Genomic DNA, 22011 nt, shown 5'->3' on the forward strand with positions numbered 1-22011 from the left:
TTTGCACTTATGTTTAAATGAAACTGAAGTTTAAAATAAAAATTTCTCCAGAACTGGCCAAAATATTTCATCTTAAATCTGTTTGGTTTTTTTCTCATGTAATGCCAGTACAAAAAAAAAAAAGGAAGATTGCAACTCCTGGTGCTGTAAAGTATATGTTTTCATTCGATAGTTCAAAGTAGAGCTTTGTGCGTGTGTGTAGATAGACATTTGGGGCTTGATTCAATATGAGATACATGGGAATATATTGCTCAGTTGCTTGGAAAATCCACTACTGTGCTTGCAGATTGTATCTTATACTTCAATTTGAATCTGAAGACCTTTACTTTCATCTAATCTTACTTTTAGTGGAAGTGTTTTTTCCAGATATCTGAAATTGCCGGCTGCTGCAGCAGTGTGGTTCAGAAAAAAATAAGGGAGTTTTGGTTGGGGTTTGAGTTTTCATAACAGAGCAGAAGATAGAGGGGCACTGAATTGGCTTTGATTTTCTAGGATATGAAATAATACTAATTAAAATCCTGGAAAGGTGTAGGATACTATGTAAAGTACAGGGAAGTAGTTGTTAACAGTATCAGAATCACACAGAAACCTGGGGGAAGTTTCAAATCAATATAAAATAATAGCGATGAGGCAATTCATTAAAGAAAAAAGTGCTCAGCATATTGGACCATGTGGCCATACAAAACAGAAAAGACAGTGAGATTTAAGATGTAAGAAATGTTAATGAAAAGAAATAATTTATTTTTTTTATAATTATAGAATAATTAAGGCCCCAATTCAGTAAAGCATACATGCATTTGCTTATCTTTAAGCACATGAGTAGCCCCATTGAAATAGATGGAATTTAAACACATGCTTAAAGTTTACTGTTTTACTGGATTAAGGCCTAAGACCCAAATCCTGCAAACACTTTGAGCACATGTATAACTTTACTACCATTTAAGTAATGCCACTGAAGTGAATCGTACTACTTGTGAGAAAAGTTAATCACATGCTAAAGTGTTTACAGCCCAAAGTGTCCTATTTCTTTCTCCAAGAGCCCAGAAACAGTACAAGGAAAATTGTGGTGGTAGTGAAAATCAGAAATGAATTTACCAAAAGTTAATTTCAAATCCGGATCTTGATTAGCAGGGAATTAATATGTGTTCATTGAGTGGGATAATTGAATTCATTTTTTTCTTGCTAAATAAAATTAATTATAAATAGGATATTTTGCTTGTCTTGATTTAAAAGACATAATCTCCCAAATTAAGTAGTGATCCGGGATCCATCATGTTTTGTTTGTTTTCATTTTTTTAAAGGGAACTAGCATTCAAGTCACACAAGAATATCAGCTTGCTTGGTAGATGGATTCCTCTGTTTTGCACCTAGAAATTCTTACTGATCACATTGCCTCCAGCAATACACAAGTATTTTAATTTGTCTCTCATGGTCTTTGCTCTTCTAAGTTAAATATAAAATTCCCTTTTTTCCCCTCTTTGTTTTTGCAGAAATGCTCTTGGGATCACACTCTGTAGGATAGTCTCCCAGGGGAAGTGGTGAAAGTCCTATGTCTGCAGACTTCTACAATTACAATGGACAGAATACTAGAAAGTGTACTGCATGGAATAATCCAGCACTGGTAGAGAATAGATTGAATGATCAAGGAATTGGTTAACAGGGAGACTATAGCGGGTCCTAATAAAAGGTGAACTGTCCGGCTGGAGGGATGTTACCAGTGAAGTTCCTCAGGGATCAGTTTTGGGACCAATCTTATTTAATCTTTTTATTACTGACCTCAGCACAAAAAGTGGGAGTGTGCTAATAAAGTTTGCAGATGATACAAAGCTGGGAGGTATTGCCAATTTAGAGAAGGACCGGGAAATCATACAGGAAGATTTGGATGACCTTGTAAACTGGAGTAATAGTAATAGGATGAAATTTAATAGTGAGAAGGGTAAGGTTATGCATTTAGGGATTAATAACAAGAATTTTAGTTATAAGCTGGGGACGCATCAATTAGAAGTAACGGAGGAGGAGACGGACCTCGGAGTATTGGTTGATCATAGGATGACTATGAGCCGCCAAGGTGATATGGCCGTGAAAAAAGCTAATGCGGTCTTGGGATGCATCAGGCGAGGTATTTCCAGTAGAGATAAGGAGGTTTTAGTACCATTATACAAGGCACTGGTGAGATCTCACCTGGAATACTGTGTGCAGTTCTGGTCTCCTATGTTTAAGAAGGATGAATTCAAACTGGAACAGGTACAGAGAAGGGCTACTAGGATGATCCGAGGAATGGAAAACCTGTCTTATGAAAGGAGACTCAAGGAGTTTGGCTTGTTTAGCTTAACTAAAAGAAGGTTGAGGGGAGATAGGATTGCTCTCTATAACTATATCAGAGGGATAAATACCGGAGAGGGAGAGGAATTATTTAAGCTCAGTACCAATGTGGACACAAGAACAAATGGATATAAACTGGTCATTGGGAAGTTTAGACTTGAAATTAGATGAAGGTTTCTGACCATCAGAGGAGTGAAGTTTTGGAATAGCCTTCCAAGGGAAGCAGTGGGGGCAAAAGACCTATCTGGCTTTAAGATTAAACTCGATAAGTTTATGGAGGAGATGGTATGATGGGATAACATGATTTTGGTAATTGATCTTTAACTATTCATGGTAAATAGGCCCAATGGCCTGTGATGGGATGTTAGATGGGGTGGGATCTGAGTTAATACAGAAAATTCTTTCCTGGGTATCTGGCTGGTGAATCTTGCCCACATGCTCAGGGTTTAGCTGATCGCCACATTTGGGGTCAGGAAGGAATTTTCCTCCAGAGCAGATTGGAAGAGGCCCTGGAGGTTTTTCGCCTTCCTCTGTAGCATGGGGCACAGGTCACTTGCTGGAGGATTCTCTGCTCCTTGAAGTCTTTAAACCACGATTTGAGGACTTCAATAGCTCAGACATAGGTGAGAGGTTTTTCGCAGGAGTGGGTGGGTGAGATTCTGTGGCCTGCATTGTGCAAGAGGTCGGACTAGATGATCATAATGGTCCCTTCTGACCTTAGTATCTAGTATCTATGAGAATGATCAAATAAGTTTTTGCCAGTTTGTGGGGTTGTGTGTGTGTGTTTTTTGTTTGTTTGTTTTTTGGGGGGGAGGTTGGTGATTCTGTGACTGAGGGGACATGACAATGGAATTCATTAAACTCTCAATCTAAAGTTAAAGATTTTTCAGAGGGAAGATTTGGCAGGTATTTCAACACCAATAGTAATAGTCAAAGGAAGTGGGACTGGAATTATATGGAAATGTCAATTGATGGCTTGGCAAATTCATTATTTAAATTGCACATAATCTTTAGTCCTTTGCTTGAATAAGCTTTTCCAAATTGGCAAAAGCAGACATATTCAGCCCTTATCTCTTGAATAGTTAGACATACCAGATTGCCCATCAGACATACGTCTCTGTCCTAATAGTCCATTTATTTCAATGGATGTTCTGCTGAAAGTTTAGGCAAAGATGTGTTCATGACTCAGCAGCAGCGAGGAACTGAATAGAAAGAGTCATTCTCCATCGCAAGTTAAATGGAAGGGAATCAGACTCTCTCAGAAGTGGTGAGGGGGGTACAATATACTCCTTTGAGACAGATGTCATTTTGTTGTTTTCTTTATGATCCCTTAATTTTGCCTTTTTTTCGCCTAACATCTTCCTGGACTGGCATTGTTCTCTGAATTCTCCTGTCTGACTCAGCAGAGAATTGAACACAGCTCTCCTTCACTGAAGGTTTGCCTACATGAGAAAATTGCATAGATTTAGCTAAACGTGCTATTTTAAACCAGTTTAGTGGGTGGACACCCAATCCAGTGGCTAAGAATGCAGCTGGTGGCTGTTACTTGTGTTTTCTGTTTCTCCCTGGAAAGCTTCATCTGAAAATCTGAACCAGTGGAATTCTCAGCTTTATAAAAATTGAATCACTTGGAAGGTACAGAATTAGCAGCCAGATTGTAGTTGCTTCAATACCCGCCAGCCATGTTTGCTGATTCCTAAGCATATGAATTTCAAATAATTCTGCTCTCTCTTAGCTACAGGAATGGGCATAGCTTAAAAGTGAAATAATAAAATTTCCAAGCAAATCAGTTCACTGGGTTTAAGGTTTCACCTTTGAAGTAAAAATTGGAAGCTGGAAATCTAATTGCTTTTACGCCTACATCCTGAAAAGCATTTTCTTTTTAGGGAACCTATTAAGTAGTCTTGTATCTCTAAAAGGTTATTTTTGAAAGTAGCATACCTAGGAGGCAAGTCATAGAAATATAGCTGTGAGATTGTCACCAATAAAGATTGCTGGAAATAAATGCCACTGCTTCATATAAAAAGAGGGTAAATGAACCCTGCACAGACCCTTACAGGGATGACGGTCACACTGAACGCCTAAAGAGCCAGATGCCCTTGGAAAAGCTGCCAGGATTGCAGTGCAAGATATTTTCCATTCTCAAAAGCATGATACAATGGCTAAAGCAGAGGACTGAGAGTGCAGAGATCTCAGATGAATTCTGCTCTCAGTTCTACCCTGTGTAAATCCAGAATAATCCCTTTAAAGACTTTACAGATATTTTGGATTTACAATGTTTAGAACTAAGAGCATAATTTGGATCCTGAGTTCTATTCCTGGCTCTGCCACTGACTTGCTTTATGACTTTTGGCAAGTCACTTCATCTCCTGTTGCCTCAGCTTCCTCAGCTCTAAACAAGTGTTAGGAGATGAATGTAGATATTACTTCTCATCTGCATAGGGTTTGTCAGTGCCTTAATTTGTGATTGCTTGCAGACTTTATTGAACTCCTTGGAAAGAAGTCATGAGAGAGCTGCAAAGTATTATTAAGAAATTAATTACACGCCCTACTAGCAAGAGTCAGTTGATCCGCATGATTTCCACAGGAGAAAGTGAGCAAGGTTCTCCACCTTCAGAGTGGAATATTAAACCAAAGCAGGTGGACTCTGGGAGACAGGAAAAAGAGGAGGGGATGAATGGGTTCTTTTATTGTCTAGAATTATAAAAATTAGAGATGAAAAGACTTCTTAGGTCCAGTCCAGCCCCCAGCCAATGCAGGATTGATCCTTAGAATACAGTTTCTGCTATTTTGTCCAGCCTAGTTGTAAAAGTCCCAAGTGATGGGGCTTTTAGCATATCCTTTGGGAAACTATTCCTCAGCCAGAATACATTTCATTCCCAGCAAGTTTTTCCTGATATTCAGCTTAAATTTTCTCCTTTTAAATGTCAACTCATTACTTATAGTCATACCCCACATACTACATGAGATAACTCCTCTCTGTCCTTGGTGTTCACACCCTTCAGATATTCATAGAATGATATCATGTACTCAGTCATCTTGTAAACAGACTTAACTCTGGTACCACAGATAACTGTTAAATCATTAAAACAAATAGCCTAGCCATATATATATATATTTATTTTTTCTTTAAGTTGATCTTTCCAGTTTACAAATCATTTTTGTTATTAACTCCAATTTAATTTTTTGCCCTGGAAATGTGGTATCCCACAATGAACACCATATTCCAGGTATATATGACCAAGAGCTATATAGAAAAGGACTGTTACCTTTGAGACTCCCATGGGAGTTGGAAATCTAAATAACTCTGAGGATCTAGATCATGGTGCCTTGGTTTTGGAACCCAAACTGCCTTGTCCCTTTTAACAGAAATATTACATTGCAACTATATATATAACTTGATACCCACTAATTCCATGGGGCTCTTTCATTGGTTTTTTTGGGGGGAGGGGTCCCCCCAAGTGCATTAGTTTGCATTTTTCCAAGTTGATGTTTGTTAAGTTTGTTTTCTGCCCACCTTTCTAATCTCTCTCTTATTTTTATTACTTCTTTGCCTGAATAGTGTTCAGAATTCCTCCACATTTAGTGTCATTTGTCAGTTTCATTAACATGCTTTTTACTCCCTCTGCCAAGTATTTCATGACAATGTTAAATAAATTGATCCTCACACAACTTTGCAGTACCCCACTGCACACTTCCTCTCAATCAGGACATTTATCATTCCCCTTACATTGTATAGCAATTATCGAAAGAATAGGCTTCCTACCCAAGCCAATTTTTTCGGATAATTTTTTTCTAAAAAAACCAGGATCAAATACTTTACTAAACCCACCTAAATGACAAGTCATTTGTTATGAATTGTGTAATTCTGTATACAAGGAAAAAGTCATTTAAGTTTGGCTGGATTAATTTTCTATAAACTGATGCAATGTCTTGCTCATAGTTCAGTAAGTCTCTGCCCACAGTGCAGGAAAGTCTTCCCCTTCAGTTAAGGACATGCTTAAAGTCATACATTTGCTTATGTGCTTTCCTGAATCCAGGCCAAAGTGACAAATCTGAAAAGCTGTTGAGTGCCTACAGAGCTGATCAGTGGCAAGCCCCGTTGAGGTGACTAGGAGCTCCCGGTGCTCAGCATCTCTCAAGATTTGGCCCCAAATGTGATTATATTTTTCTTCTCATGTGTGTTCCATATTTTACTAGGACTATCAATCTTATAGGATGGTACTAGTAAAGATTGCTCTTTCCTTTTTTGAAAACTTGGAACCACGTTTGCTTTTCAACAGTTATTCAATATGCTCCCAGTTATGTATGACTTTAAGATCCTTATCAGTGGTGTGTTTGTTAGCTAATTCCCTTAAAATCCCCCAAAATAAATAATCTGGTCTGCTTTCTATGTTTATGTTCAAACATCCCATTTACTCCTCTGTACCTCTTGTTATTTTTACAGGACATGCCTCCTTGCTAATTGTTCAAACTTTCCTAATTTTTTTTCTTATTAAAGATTTTGAAAAGGAGTTTCTCATCTCAGGCATTTTAAGTCATTATGAATTACATCCCAGTCCTTATTTGTTAATGGAACGTCATTCTACCTAGCACTACTTTTTGCCCTGCAGTTTCTGTAAAACCTTTCTTATTCTCCTCCAACCCTTTGGTAGCATTAACCCATTTTTCTGTCTTGTTGCTCTTAACTTTTCCCTCGAAGTTTTACTGACCACATATATTTATATCATTCCTTCCCTCTTTTCTACTTAGTTACAGGAGTGTTGTTTTTTTAAAATCCTGATATTTGAGGTAGCCTCTTGTCAAATCAGATTGGGTTTGGGTGGACTGCATCTGAAGAAAGATAATTCCCCAGTAATTTTAAGGCTTTTAAGGGATCAGGCTTGACTCCTAAAGTTAGACCTTGAATAATGCAATAGTATTTTGGTTTGTTATTTCCTGTCCTGTTTGTGACTAAACTGTTTTCTGCTCCCAGTGTATAGTTTTCAGTCTGGAGAGAGGAAAATGTTAGCGTATTCACACATCTTTAAGAGCAGGAAAGACACACTTACAACGCCAAAAAATGAATGTGACACAAAATAATTAGATTCACTTTTCTGTCTCCCGTCAGCAGCTGGGGGTGACCATTCTAAGATCAGTAATCTCTTCTGTAAGGATCTGAAATGTATATGACACTTGAGACTGAAATTCACATGAAGGTCAGCTAAAGACTCAAAAATGACAGTAAAATAGTGCCTACAGGCCAAAGCTTACCATCCTTCAGCTTTGCCAAACATAATAAGGCTACAGGTCATCTTCCCTTTAATAGAAAGAAAAGTCAACATATTCAAACCTGGTCACCAAAAGTCAGGTTCCTAAATCCATCTTTAAATCCTTAACTAAAAGTCGCCTGATTTTCAGACCTGCTGAGGTCCCACAGCACCCACTGATGTTAGTGGGAAGGGCAAGTGCTCAGCAACTCTGAACATCAGATCCCCATAGCTAGGGGCCTAAGTACAGCTTTAGGTGCCAGTTTTAGATAATGTTTGAAAACTGAGGGCCTTAACTTTCTTTAAAAAAAAATGACTTGTGCCTTTTTTAAGGTCAATATTTCATGTATTGCACCTCACATTGTTTTTCACAATAAGAAGCAGATATGAATGGAGATGTTTTTTAAAATAATTGTTTTCATGTGGGTCTCCCTCTGCTCAGGACAGAAAATGAAAGAAAGCCTCAATGCTCTTCATATTTCTCTTTTTAATTGGCTCGAAAGATCAGTGAGCTTCCGGAACGGAGCTAGAAAGATAATTATCATGGTTTAAAGAACTTGGGCATTTTTTTATTGTTCCGTATTAGCACTTACATAGAAAATGAACACAAAAGAGATTGCTAATTTGTGCGTCTGTGTGTGTGTGTAGGGCATTGGGAATGGTTTTAATGGTAAACTCTCATAAATCAAAAAAATAAGTTTAAAATGCTCATTTCAAAGCACTTGAAGAGCATGTACAAAAGTCTGACCCAATGTCTGTTGAAATCAGTGGAAACACTTCCACTGACTTCAATAGACTTTGGATCAGGCAATAAAGGCCTGCTTTTTTCATTAAAAGAATTCCCCCGACCTCCTCTGTATTTGAGAGTTGGCCTGCCAAAGAAACAACTCCCTGCGTGTTGTGTGACATAGATGGATTGCTGAGCTTTTGTACTGTACTCAAATGTCCACATAAATGCCCAAAGGCGACCGCTGCTTCCACCTCCATCATCACATTTCTGCTAATCCAGTGTCTCTTCAGTGTTTTGCAATGCTCTACTACATTAATATTGGCAATAGAGTAACTGTTATTTTTTTAGGATCCATATAAAAACTGGGTTCATCAAGTTGCTTGTATGCAACTATTCATCTCTGTACCATGCACTTGTTTAGGTGGGGGGAAGTAAGTAGGACTAATTCCCCTGTATTCCTCTTATACAAAGTCCAGCTCATCACTTCATGTATCCCTGCATGTTGTAACACACTTCTGAGAAGAGCTAGCTCAGACCATTGATGTAGAAATAAAATAAAAATGCACACGGTACTTCCTGAAAAATTGTGTGAGGTTGCCCGGAAATACATTTCTTTTATACATCATTCATTAGAGAAAATCTGAGACCAGATCCACAGCTGGTGTAAATCTATGTATCACCATAGGAGTCAATGGAATGGTGACGATTTATACCAGCTGAGGGGTTGGTCCCTATTGTTCAGTGTTCATATTGATACTCATGAACTGTTGGGCCCAATCCTGTTCCCATTAAAATCAGCCATCATTGATGTCAATGGAAGCAGAACCAAGTTTATAGAGCAAAAATACTCCATAATCTCTTTGTGTATTTTAATCCTTGTTTGTCAGATGTTTATGAGAAATCCCACATGCACTTCATGAATACGCATGCAGATGCAGAAACCTTCACAGGAAAGGTCTCAATTTGACTTCTTTTAGCCTTTTTTTTGTAATTACTTTGACGTTTGTGTTCCCTGTAGCACTCAGTACTGTCATTGACAGTGTGTATAGTTACTGAGACCTGATATATAATAATACAAAAAACAGTTTTGTAGTATCAGTTGTAAATGAGTTCCCCAGGAATTTATTGGTTGGCAAGTAATGGTGCTGATCCCCTTTGGGCTAGAGAAGTCTATTATTATCACTAAAGAGAAACTGCCAATGAGCTACTCAACTAGTCAATAAAATTGATTTTAATATCCTTGTGGCATCATCAATGAAGAAAGTATCAACATTTCTGAAAGGAGCAATCAGTGATCATTCAGAGAGAGAAGTCAGGTTCACTGCTGGTCCACTTGCCAATTTCCTACCCCAAGACATGCTTCACAAATCTTCATTTAGAGACTAAACACACTGAAAACCAATAAACTGCCTACCTTCTAATGACCCTGTTTACACATGGAGCTCCCGCTAGACTGGCAGTTGGGTGCAGTGTCTTCCCCATATCACATCTGCCAAATCTTTATGTCATGTACAGTATAAAATTGTATTATATTTTTTGTACTTATGCTTTGTGTAAATAATTTATCATTTAGTTGTATGTGAGCATTGAAAATAAATCCTTAACCTTTAGGAGATCCTAGTAGTGGTGTTTTTTCTGTACACAGTTCTTTCGGGGGCCTGGGTGTCATCCATTCTCCATGCTTGTTTTCCCATTCTTTTTGCATTGGGAAAATGAAAAATAGTTTTTCTTTTCAAATAAACTCATTGTCATTGGGACTCAGGATTTCCTTATGCTTCATGCTAAAGCAGAGTTGCCCTGGTGTTTAACCAGGGGAAAACATGTGGCCCATTAGTAGCACAGAATCCCTGAGCTAAGCTATATCCACAAATCTCACAAGTGTATGCATAATACAATAAACCCTTCATGTTATGTCAAATCTATCATTAAGAAATGGACAACAGCCAAGGGTGTGAGAGTGAATGTGCTCAAGAGAGCTAAATACAATGTTCAATATCACAACCAACAAAATAAATTATAATCTTGATGCCTAGTTTCAACTGGTCAGACACCAGACTAAATGGCTCTGCAAAGTTTCTGTATGTTTGAAAAGGATGTACCCACTTGGGGTAGTTTATCAATCCACTAATATAAATTTTTGTTTGAATATTAGACTGAATAAGATACCTAGGAGAATTAGTAGATTAAGATGATCTATTCCAACCAGCTGTGGGTTTAGAGTAACTTTTAAAATGTTATTTTAACACATTTAAAGGGGCGGTCAGAAACCTAAAAGTTTTGTTCAGTAGTACTGCTATCCCATTTGCTTTATTGTTTTTATCCTTTTTGTATAAAGTCTATCTTAAATTATGTTTCAAGCATGTTTTCTTATTTCCATTTAAACTGTTTACTCAAATGACTGTTGATTGTTTAAATATAAATAATCTACAACTACAAATATTCTCAACTGGGAATAAAATGGATCTGAAAGTTACTTGAGGGGTAAATCTGCACACGTTATGGCAGCATGTAGAGTACATACGCTGCACACCCCGCCACCCAGCATGGGTATAAAGAGCAATGTAAACATTGACATGAGTAAAGACACACCTGAATCTCTAAGGTATGTGTCCTCCACAGCTCTGTACATGCCCTCGCAATGCATCCTATGTCTACACTGCTATTTTTAGTAGTGGAGTGTTCTGCTGCTGGGGCCTTTCCCCACTATGTGCAATGTACATGTAGCCTCCAAAAGCAGCTTTTTTGCTGAAGCGATGTGCTCTATGATGCAGGACATGGGACAGCAGATGTGACAGTGTATCAGGTGTGATTGAGAAATGGGAACAAAACAGACTGCTTGCTAAACACTCGCTTATCAAGCGACTAATACAAGGTGATATACTGGGAAACCTGTGTATACCTCACAGAGACTGTAAGTGGTGAGGCGAGTAATTGTCTCCTCCCTTTCATTGCTGGGAGTCTGAAATTAATTCTTGGGTTGGGTCACATCCAACTCATAAACCCATTACATTGTCAGGAGAAGCAGTCTCTGCCCAAGAAAGCCACGGGGTTTGTCAGAGCTGGAACAGCATTTCCTTCACTATACCTGATGCAAGATAGCACCATAATTTCATGTTACAAAAAGCTAATATTGACAGTATTGGAGGCAATATTCCTCACTACACACTGGCAGCCATGTGCCTCTCCAGTACTGCAAAGTACCCCAAAGCCATCTGAAATTGCTGGGTTAAGTGGGGTGTAAAGGGACTAGGCCGGGGCTCGACCCTCTCCGGGGCAGCAGGGAGCCACACCGGCTCGCTATACACAGTTGACTTTGGGGAATTTGTCCGGACACCGGAGTCTCCCTCGGCAGCCCTTGCGGTGACGAACGAGCACCGTAGGCCCGGGCCCTGAGTCAGGGCGGGGCACCAAATAGTCAATAGCTCAGGCCCTCATGCAGGGGCTGAGCAACACAGCATGGGTGAATTAGCCCAGGCCTCCAAGGACCTGGAAGAGGGGGAGACTGCCACCCACGAGTTGGGTGGCAGGGGGGGACGCAGGCCCTCCCACTCCACTGCGTCCCAGCCCGGGGCCCTAGCAGCAGCAGCAAACGACCCGCTGCTGGGTCCGGGGGGATCCTGACCGCAACACACTGACGTAGGCTCTGGCAGCGTTACAGTCAGACGAGGGTCGGCTGCCCCTGGGCTGCTTCCTAACTCCCCTCCTTCCGGTACCTGGGTCCCGGCGGTGTTCTCCGGGGGGTCCAGCACCATGGGCTCCTTGGGTTAGTGGGCAAGCGGCCGGCCTGGTAACTCCCTTGGATGGCTGGCGCAGGGCGGGTCTGGTAACTCTCTGTGTAGCGGGCGCAGGGCAGGCCAGTCTTGGGACCTGGGGCCGGGGGGTTTTCCCAGTCACAGTCCAGGCTGGCTGAGTCTGGCCTCTCCAGCGGCTGGTCCTCTAGTGAGCTCTGAGGGCCCGCCTTTATACTTCCGGGTTGCCACCTGTCCCTCTGAGGGGCGGGCTCAGAGCTTCCTGGCTCCACCCACTCAGGTGTCTGGAGGGGCTCGGCCCTCTCCGGGGCTGCAGGGAGCCACACCGCCTCGCTACATGAGGCTTAAAACTATTTTGCATTGCTGGAGTGGGAAGGAGCAGCCAGTGCACACTAGCTCTTCCTTTAATCTGACTTTTCTATGTATAGGTCGTTAGTTACACACATTGAGATGAAAATGGATGTGCTCAGTTTTTTTTATTTATTATAAATTCATAGATTCATAGATATTTAGGTCAGAAGGGACCATTATGATCATCTAGTCTGACCTCCTGCACAACGCAGGCCACAGAATTTCACCCACCACTCCTACAAAAAAACCTCACACCTATATCTGTGCTATTGAAGTCCTCAAATTGTAGTTTAAAGACCTCAAGGAGCAGAGAATCCTCCAGCAAGTGACCCGTGCCCCATGCTACAGAGGAAGGCGAAAAACCTCCAGGGCCTTCCAATCTGCCCTGGAGGAAAATTCCTTCCCGACCCCAAATATGGCGATCAGCTAAACCCTGAGCATATGGGCAAGATTCATCAGCCAGATACTACAGAAAATTCTTTCCCGGGTAACTTGGATCTTACCCCATCTAAAACCCATCACAGGCCATTGGGCCTATTTACCATGAATATTTAATTACCAAAACCATGTTATCCCATCATACCATCTCCTCCATAAACTTATCGAGTTTAATCTTAAAGCAAGATAGATCTTTTGCCCCCACTACTTCCCTCGGAAGGCTATTCCAAAACTTCACTCCTCTGATGGTTAGAAACCTTCGTCTAATTTCTAATCTAAATTTCCTAGTGGCCAGTTTATATCCATTTGTTCTTGTGTCCACATTGGTACTGAGCTTAAATAATTCTTCTCCCTCCGTGATATTTATCCCTCTGATATATTTATAGAGAGCAATCATATCTCCCCTCAACCTTCTTTTAGTTAGGCTAAACAAGCCAAGCTCCCTGAGTCTCCTTTCATAAGACAAGTTTTCCATTCCTCGGATCATCCTAGTAGCCCTTCTCTGTACCTGTTCCAGTTTGAATTCATCCTTCTTAAACATGGGAGACCAGAACTGCACACAGTACTCCAGGTGAGGTCTCACCAGTGCCTTATATAACGGTACTAAAACCTCCTTATCCCTACTGGAAATACCTCTCCTGATGCATCCCAAGACGACATTAGCTTTTTTCACAGCCATATCACATTGGCGGCTCATAGTCATCCTATGATCAACCAATACTCCAAGGTCCTTTTCCTCCTCCGTTACTTCTAGTTGATGCGTCCCTAGCTTATAACTAAAATTCTTGTTATTAATCCCTAAATGCATGACCTTACACTTCTCACTATTAAATTTCATCCTATTCCTATTACTCCAGTTTACAAGGTCATCCAGATCCTCCTGTAGGGTATCCCTGTCCTTCTCTAAATTAGCAATACCTCCCAGCTTTGTATCATCTGCAAACTTTATTAGCACACTCCCACTTTTTGTGCCCAGGTCAGTAATAAAAAGATTAAATAAGATTGGTCCCAAAACCGATCCCTGAGGAACTCCACTGGTAACCTCCCTCCAACTTGACAGTTCACCTTTCAGTAGGACCTGTTGTAGTCTCCCCTTTAACCAATTCCCTATCCACCTTTCAATTTTCCTATTGATGCCCATCTTATCCAATTTAACTAATAATTCCCCATGTGGCACCGTATCAAACACCTTACTAAAATCTAAGTAAATTAGATCCACTGCGTTTCCTTTATCTAAAAAATCTGTTACTTTCTCAAAGAAGGAGATCAGGTTGGTTTGGCACGATCTACCTTTTGTAAAACCATGTTGTATTTTGTCCCATTTACCATTGACTTCAATGTCCTTAACTACCTTCTCCTTCAAAATTTTTTCCAAGATCTTGCATACTACAGATGTCAAACTAACAGGCCTACAATTACTTGGATCACTTTTTTTTCCTTTCTTAAAAATAGGAACTATGTTAGCAATTCTCCAATCATACGGTACAACCCCTGAGTTTACAGATTCATTAAAAATTCTTGCTAATGGGCTTGCAATTTCTTGTGCCAATTCTTTTAATATTCTTGGATGAAGATTATCTGGGCCCCCCGATTTAGTCCCATTAAGCTGTTTGAGTTTCGCTTCTACCTCAGATATGGTGATATCTACCTCCATATCCTCATTCCCATTTATCATGCTACCATTATCCCTAAGATCCTCTTTAGTCTTATTAAAGACTGAGGCAAAGTATTTGTTTAGATATTGGGCCATGCCTAGATTATCCTTGACCTCCACTCCATCCTCAGTTTTTAGCGGTCCCACTTCTTCTTTCTTTGTTTTCTTCCTATTTATATGACTATAGAACTTTTTACTATTGGTTTTAATTCCCTTTGCAAGGTCCAACTCTACTTGACTTTTAGCCTGTCTCACTTTATCCCTACATATTCTGACCTCAATAAGGTAGCTTGCCTTACTGATCCCTCCCTTCTTCCACTCCCTGTATGCTTTCTGCTTTTTCTTAATTACCTCTCTAAGATGCTTGCTCATCCAGCTTGGTCTACAACTCCTGCCTATGAATTTTTTCCCCTTTCTTGGGATGCAGGCTTCCGATAGCTTCTGCAGCTTTAATTTAAAATAATCCCAGGCCTCCTCTACCTTTAAACCCATAAATTCTTCAGTCCAATCCACTTCCCTAACTAATTTCCTTAATTTTTGAAAGTCAGCCCTTTTGAAATCAAAAACCCTAGTCGCAGATTTATTTTTGTTAATCCTTCCATTCAGTTTGAACTGAATTAGCTCATGATCACTTGAGCCAAGATTATCCCCTACAACCATTTCCTCTATGAGGTCCTCATTACTCACCAAGACCAAATCTAAAATGGCATCCCCTCTAGTCGGTTCAGCAACTACTTGCTGAAGGAATCCATCAGCTATCGCATCTAGGAAAATCTGAGCCCTATTATTATTACTAGCACTCATCCTCCAGTCTATATCTGGGAAGTTAAAGTCTCCCATGATCACACAGTTTCCATTAGTATTTACTTTATTAAAAACATTAAAAAGGGCTCTATCCATATCCAAATTAGATCCCGGCGGTCTATAGCACACCCCAAGCACTATCCCAGGGGAGGCTCTAATAGTTTTCTTCCCCAATTTAATTTTTGCCCAGACAGACTCAGTCATATCCATTTCATCGCTTCTTATTTCTTTACATTCTATCTCATCATTGATATACAGTGCTACTCCACCACCTTTACCTTTATTTCGGTCTTTCCTAAACAGCACATACCCTTCAATACCTGTAGCCCAGTCATGACTACTATTCCACCAGGTCTCTGTTATACCTATAATATCTGGTTTCACTTCCTGCACCAGTAACTCTAGTTCCTCCATTTTGTTACCTAGGCTCCTTGCATTAGTGTACAAATGTCTTAATTTTTGCTGTTTAGCCTCACTCACATTCTGTACCCTATTAGGCACGGTTATTTTACTACCAGTATAACCTATTAGACTTGTATCTACACTGCCCTTCCTCCTACCTACAGCTGTATCCACTCTTACTTCATTTTCTTTCCACTCTATGCTGAATTCTGGCATGGAGATTACCTGGACATCTCCCAACCATCTCCCCCAAATTCCTAGTTTAAAGCTCTCTTAATCAATTGTGCCAGCCTCCATCCTAGAAGTCTATTTCCTTCCCTACTCAGATGAAGTCCATCCCGAGAGAACTGTCCTCTATCCATGAATGCCTCCCAATGGCCATACATCCCAAAGCCCTCCTTATAGCACCACTGCCTAAGCCATCTATTGATAGTCATAATCTTGTCACACCTTTGTTGCCCTTCTCTAGGAACAGGCAGAATCCCACTAAAGATCACCTGAGCCTCAATTTCCTTAAGCGTCCTCCCCAGCCTAGCATAGTCTCCCTTAATACTTTCCAGCGAGAATCTAGCCGTATCATTTGTTCCCACATGAAGGATAATTAGGGGATTCTTTCCCGCTCCCTTAAGAATCCTTTTCAACCTCAGGTCTACATCCCGTATCTTAGCACCCGGAAGACAGCACACCCTCCTATTTTCTGGATCAGCTCTGGTTACAGGCCTATCTATTCTTCTCAGTAAAGAGTCCCCAATCACATAGACCTGCCTTTTCCTAGTGACGGTGCTATTCTCCAGTCTATCCCCTGTTCCCTCTGGCTGCAAGTTCTTTCCATTCCCATTCTCCCTTGTAATCCTTTTTAACCCATCCTGTATCCTCCTGGGGCTCATATTTGGTGTAATCTCCATTAACTCTTCCCCTTTTCCTATAGGACTAACCTCTCTTCTCTTCTTCCTTGCCCTGTCACCTTCAGTGACTACCTGCTGAGCCCCTTCTTCATTTTCCAACTCTGCAAACCTATTCTTAAGCTCTATTTCTCCTTCACTAGCCCGTCTTTTCCTCTGCCTAGTTCTTTTAGTCACATGCTTCCACTGACCACTTTCCTCACCCAGTCTCCCCTCAGAATTCCCTAGTCCTGCTTCCATCTGCAAGTCTGAGCTTTTCCCTTCAGATACCTCATGTCTTTGCTCCATAATCTGCTCAAACCCCTTCCTAAACTCTACCAGACTTTCCACCTGCATCTCCAAACCTCGGATCTTTTCCTCCATCAGCTCTATCAGACGGCACTTCATGCAGACAAAACTCTTACCAGGTGCCCCCTCCAGGATCATGTACATACCACAGCTTCCACATCCAGTCATCTTCATTGTGTCATCTGCTACATGGGTCACTCCCACTGCCACCTCTGTATCTGTCATATCCTTCCCACCTAAATCCTGTTAATCTGGGAAACACAAACCACACCAAAACACCACCACCCACAGCAAAACCAAACCCCACACAAGCACCACAAGACAAACTCCCCTTTCAAACTCCCACTCAAACTCCCCTGTTTACAGCTCTGTTTGCTGGCTCCTGTGCCGCTGCAGCTGTCTATTACCTAGAGGCCCCAGCCAAAATTGGTGCTCTGCACTATACAGGTGTAAGAAACAGTCCAAATAGACACAGGAGAATGATTAAGGATTAGAAAACATGCCTGATAGGGAATGTTTCAATTTAGCTTAACAATGAGAAGGCTAAGGGGTGACTTGATCATAGTTTATAAATATCTACGTGGGGAACAGAAATTTGAAAATCGAGGGCTCTTTGATCTAGCAGACAAAGATATAACCAGAGTCAATGGCTGGGAATTGAAACTAGACAAATCCAAAGGGGAAATAAGGTGCAAATTTTTAACAGTGAGAGTAATTAATGATTGGAACAATGTACCAAGAATGACTGCTGGATGGCCTCAAAGGTGTTCTGGCAAACCATGCATTGCCTTAAGAGGGGTCAGCAGGGCATTGCCCAGGCTGTATTCAGCAAGGCTGGTGAAATGCTGACCCCAACTGAGGAGATCACTGAGAGATGGAAGGAGCACTTTGAGGAACTCCTTAACCCAATGGACATGCCCCCCTTTCAGGAGGCAGTGCCGGAAATCTCCAGTAAGATGGGATCTATTTCTGATGCTGAGGTTGATATGGCGGTAAAGTGCCTTTGTAGTAGTTCGGTAACAGGGGTAGATGAGATTTGCCCGGAGATGTTGAAACCACTGGACAATGTTGGGGTGTTGTGGTTAACATGTTGCATGGAACATTGGCAAACCTCTGGACTGGCGAACCAGGGTGGTGGTCCCAATCTTTAAGAAAGGAGACCAGAGGGTGTGTTACAACTATAAGGGGACCACACTCCTCAGCTTCCTTGGCAAAGCCTATGCCAGGGTGCTAGAGAGGAGGTTACGCCAATTAGTTGAACCTCGGATTCAGGAGGAACAATGGAGATTCTGTCCTGGTCATGGAACAATGGATCGGCTCTTTGCTCTCTTGCAGATTCTCGAGGGGTCATGGGAACTTGCTAATCCGGCCTACCTTTGTTTTGTAGTCCTGGAGAAGACATATGACTGCATTTCCCAAGACATCTTGTGGGAAGTGCTGTGTGAGCACGAGGTGCCGGTGCTGCTTTTGCATGCTATCTGGTCCCTCTATTCTCAGAGTGAGAATTGCATTCGTATTCTTGGCATTAAGTTGAGTTTGTTCAAGATGCAGGTTGGACCCCACCAAGGGTGTGTCTTGTCCCCACTCCTGTTTGTGATTTTCATGGACAGGATATCAAGGCACAGCTGAAATGTGAAGTGCATCCAGTATGAGGACTCAGAGGTGACATCTCTGCTGTTTGCAAATGATCATAGAATCATAGAATCACAGAATATCAGGGTTGGAAGGGACCCCAGAAGGTCATCTAGTCCAACCCCCTGCTCGAAGCAGGACCAATTCCCAGTTAAATCATCCCAGCCAGGGCTTTGTCAAGCCTGACCTTAAAAACCTCTAAGGAAGGAGATTCTACCACCTCCCTAGGTAACGCATTCCAGTGTTTCACCACCCTCTTAGTGAAAAAGTTTTTCCTAATATCCAATCTAAACCTCCCCCATTGCAACGTGAGACCATTACTCCTCGTTCTGTCATCTGCTACCATTGAGAACAGTCTAGAGCCATCCTCTTTGGAACCCCCTTTCAGGTAGTTGAAAGCAGCTATCAAATCCCCCCTCATTCTTCTCTTCTGCAGACTAAACAATCCCAGCTCCCTCAGCCTCTCCTCATAAGTCATGTGCTCTAGACCCCTAATCATTTTTGTTGCCCTTCGCTGGACTCTCTCCAATTTATCCACATCCTTCTTGTAGTGTGGGGCCCAAAACTGGACACAGTACTCCAGATGAGGCCTCACCAGTGTCGAATAGAGGGGAACGATCACGTCCCTCGATCTGCTCGCTATGCCCCTACTTATACATCCCAAAATGCCATTGGCCTTCTTGGCAACAAGGGCACACTGCTGACTCATATCCAGCTTCTCGTCCACTGTCACCCCTAGGTCCTTTTCCGCAGAACTGCTGCCTTCGGTCCCTAGTCCGTAGCGGTGCATTGGATTCTTCCATCCTAAGTGTAGGACTCTGCACTTATCCTTATTGAACCTCATCAGATTTCTTTTGGCCCAAACCTCCAATTTGTCTAGGTCCTTCTGTATCCTATCCCTCCCCTCCAGCGTATCTACCACTCCTCCCAGTTTAGTATCATCCGCAAATTTGCTGAGAGTGCAATCCACACCATCCTCCAGATCATTTATGAAGATATTGAACAAAACCGGCCCCAGGACCGACCCCTGGGGCACTCCACTTGACACCGGCTGCCAATTAGACATGGAGCCATTGATCACTACCCGTTGAGCCCGACAATCTAGCCAGCTTTCTACCCACCTTATAGTGCATTCATCCAGCCCATACTTCCTTAACTTGCTGACAAGAATACTGTGGGAGACCATGTCAAAAGCTTTGCTAAAGTCAAGAAACAATACATCCACTGCTTTCCCTTCATCCACAGAACCAATAATCTCATCATAAAAGGCGATTAGATTAGTCAGGCATGACCTTCCCTTGGTGAATCCATGCTGACTGTTCCTGATCACTTTCCTCTCATGTAAGTGCTTCAGGATTGATTCTTTGAGGACCTGCTCCATGATTTTTCCAGGGACTGAGGTGAGGCTGACTGGCCTGTAGTTCCCAGGATCCTCCTTCTTCCCTTTTTTAAAGATTGGCACTACATTAGCCTTTTTTCAGTCATCCGGGACTTCCCCCGTTCGCCACGAGTTTTCAAAGATAATGGCCAAGGGCTCTGCAATCACAGCCGCCAATTCCTGCAGCACTCTCGGATGCAACTCGTCCGGCCCCATGGACTTGTGCACGTCCAGCTTTTCTAAATAGTCCCTAACCACCTCTAACTCCACAGAGGGCTGGCCATCTCTTCCCCATTTTGTGATGCCCAGCGCAGCAGTCTGGGAGCTGACCTTGTTAGTGAAAACAGAGGCAAAAAAAGCATTGAGTACATTAGCTTTTTCCACATCCTCTGTCACTAGGTTGCCTCCCTCATTCAGTAAGGGGCCCACACTTTCCTTGGCTTTCTTCTTGTTGCCAACATACCTGAAGAAACCCTTCTTGTTACTCTTGACATCTCTTGCTAGCTGCAGCTCCAGGTGCGATTTGGCCCTCCTGATATCTTTCCTACATGCCCGAGCAATATTTTTATACTCTTCCCTGGTCATACATCCAACCTTCCACTTCTTGTAAGCTTCTTTTTTATGTTTAAGATCCGCTAGGATTTCACCATTAAGCCAAGCTGGTCGCCTGCCGTATTTACTATTCTTTCGACTCATCATGATGTCTTTCTTGCTTCTACAAACAGCGATCTCCGACGTGCACTTGAATGTTTCGCTGCTGAGTGTGAAGCAGCTGCGATGAGAATCAGCACCTCCAATTCAGAGGTCATGGTGCTCTCCCAGAAGAAATCAGACTGCCATTAGTGACATGTGACATCTACGGTTCTTGATCATGAATGATGGTAAGAACCAGCAGAGGTGGTTCAGGCACCTGATAAGGATGCCCCCGGGAGGCTTCCTTTGGAGCTCTACTGGGCATGCCCCACTGGGCAGAGGCTCCGAGGCTGACCCAGGACACACTGGAGGGATTGTATCTCCCAGCTGGCCTGGGAATCCTGGGGAATCCCCCAGGAGGAGCTGGAACCTGTTGCAGAGGAAAGGGAGGTCTGGTCCTCCCTACTCTCCATTCCCTCACCAGGAAAAGTAACATAAAGGAAAAAGAAGAAAGATGAAGAAGACAATGTACTGAGGGTTTTGGTGGAATCTCCACTTCAGAAAAATTTAAAATCAAGATTGGATGTTTTTCTAAAAGATATGCCCTGGTTCAAACAGGGGATGAATTCAGGGCAATGCTGTGGCCTGTGTTATATGGGAGGTCAGAACTGATTATCACAATGGTCTCTTCTAACTTTATAATCTATGAAATTATGAATTTATAAAGTTAAGACAATTGAGTTAGACAAGTGTAACTCAGAACCTAGTGTGGTTAGTATTATTTGGCTATTAGTAGAGGTTTTATTATGATGGTGACACATGGGGCCCAGCTTTAACTGAGAGACCAGGATGAGTTTTGGGGGCTGCCCATTAGAAAACACATAATTTTTACTCATAGACTGAACATATTTGGTCAGAAAAGCAGAAACATAAACATGGAACCCCACATGGCACTGGTTCCCTGATGCCTTAGCTTAGCTATTCCTTCTGTATTATTCTTGTCCACCCATTTTCTGAGTGTGAATAATTCTATTCCATAAAGACTATTATACCATTGGAGCTATTTATAAACTAAAATCCTGTCCCCTTTGAGCCTTCTCTTTTATAATAACAATAACATAAATTAGAGAGATTAGCATGGTTTGTGAGGAAGATAAAAATAGAGGTTTAAGAATTACATTCTGATGTAATTCAAAATTGCAATGAGTAGCTCTATTTGAGAGCTCACTGAGAGCTGGATGGCATTGCATGAAAAGCAGCCACAGACAGAATATAATTTTAGCTTCAAATTTAAGTGTATTTAATGCATATTTTCTATGGTATAGCATATATCTTTAATATGCCTCTGTGTAATGTGAAGCTGATATCCTTGAATCAGAAATTGAGAAGTAGGTGCTTTAATTCTTTCCCAGTAGCATTCTTCTTTACTGCAGATGCAATCAACCTTAAGAGCAAGGCTGTAAAATACACTGTTTTTTT

The sequence above is a fragment of the Chelonia mydas genome, chromosome 2, assembly GCF_015237465.2.
Source record: "Chelonia mydas isolate rCheMyd1 chromosome 2, rCheMyd1.pri.v2, whole genome shotgun sequence".
Taxonomy (NCBI): Eukaryota; Metazoa; Chordata; order Testudines; family Cheloniidae; genus Chelonia; species Chelonia mydas.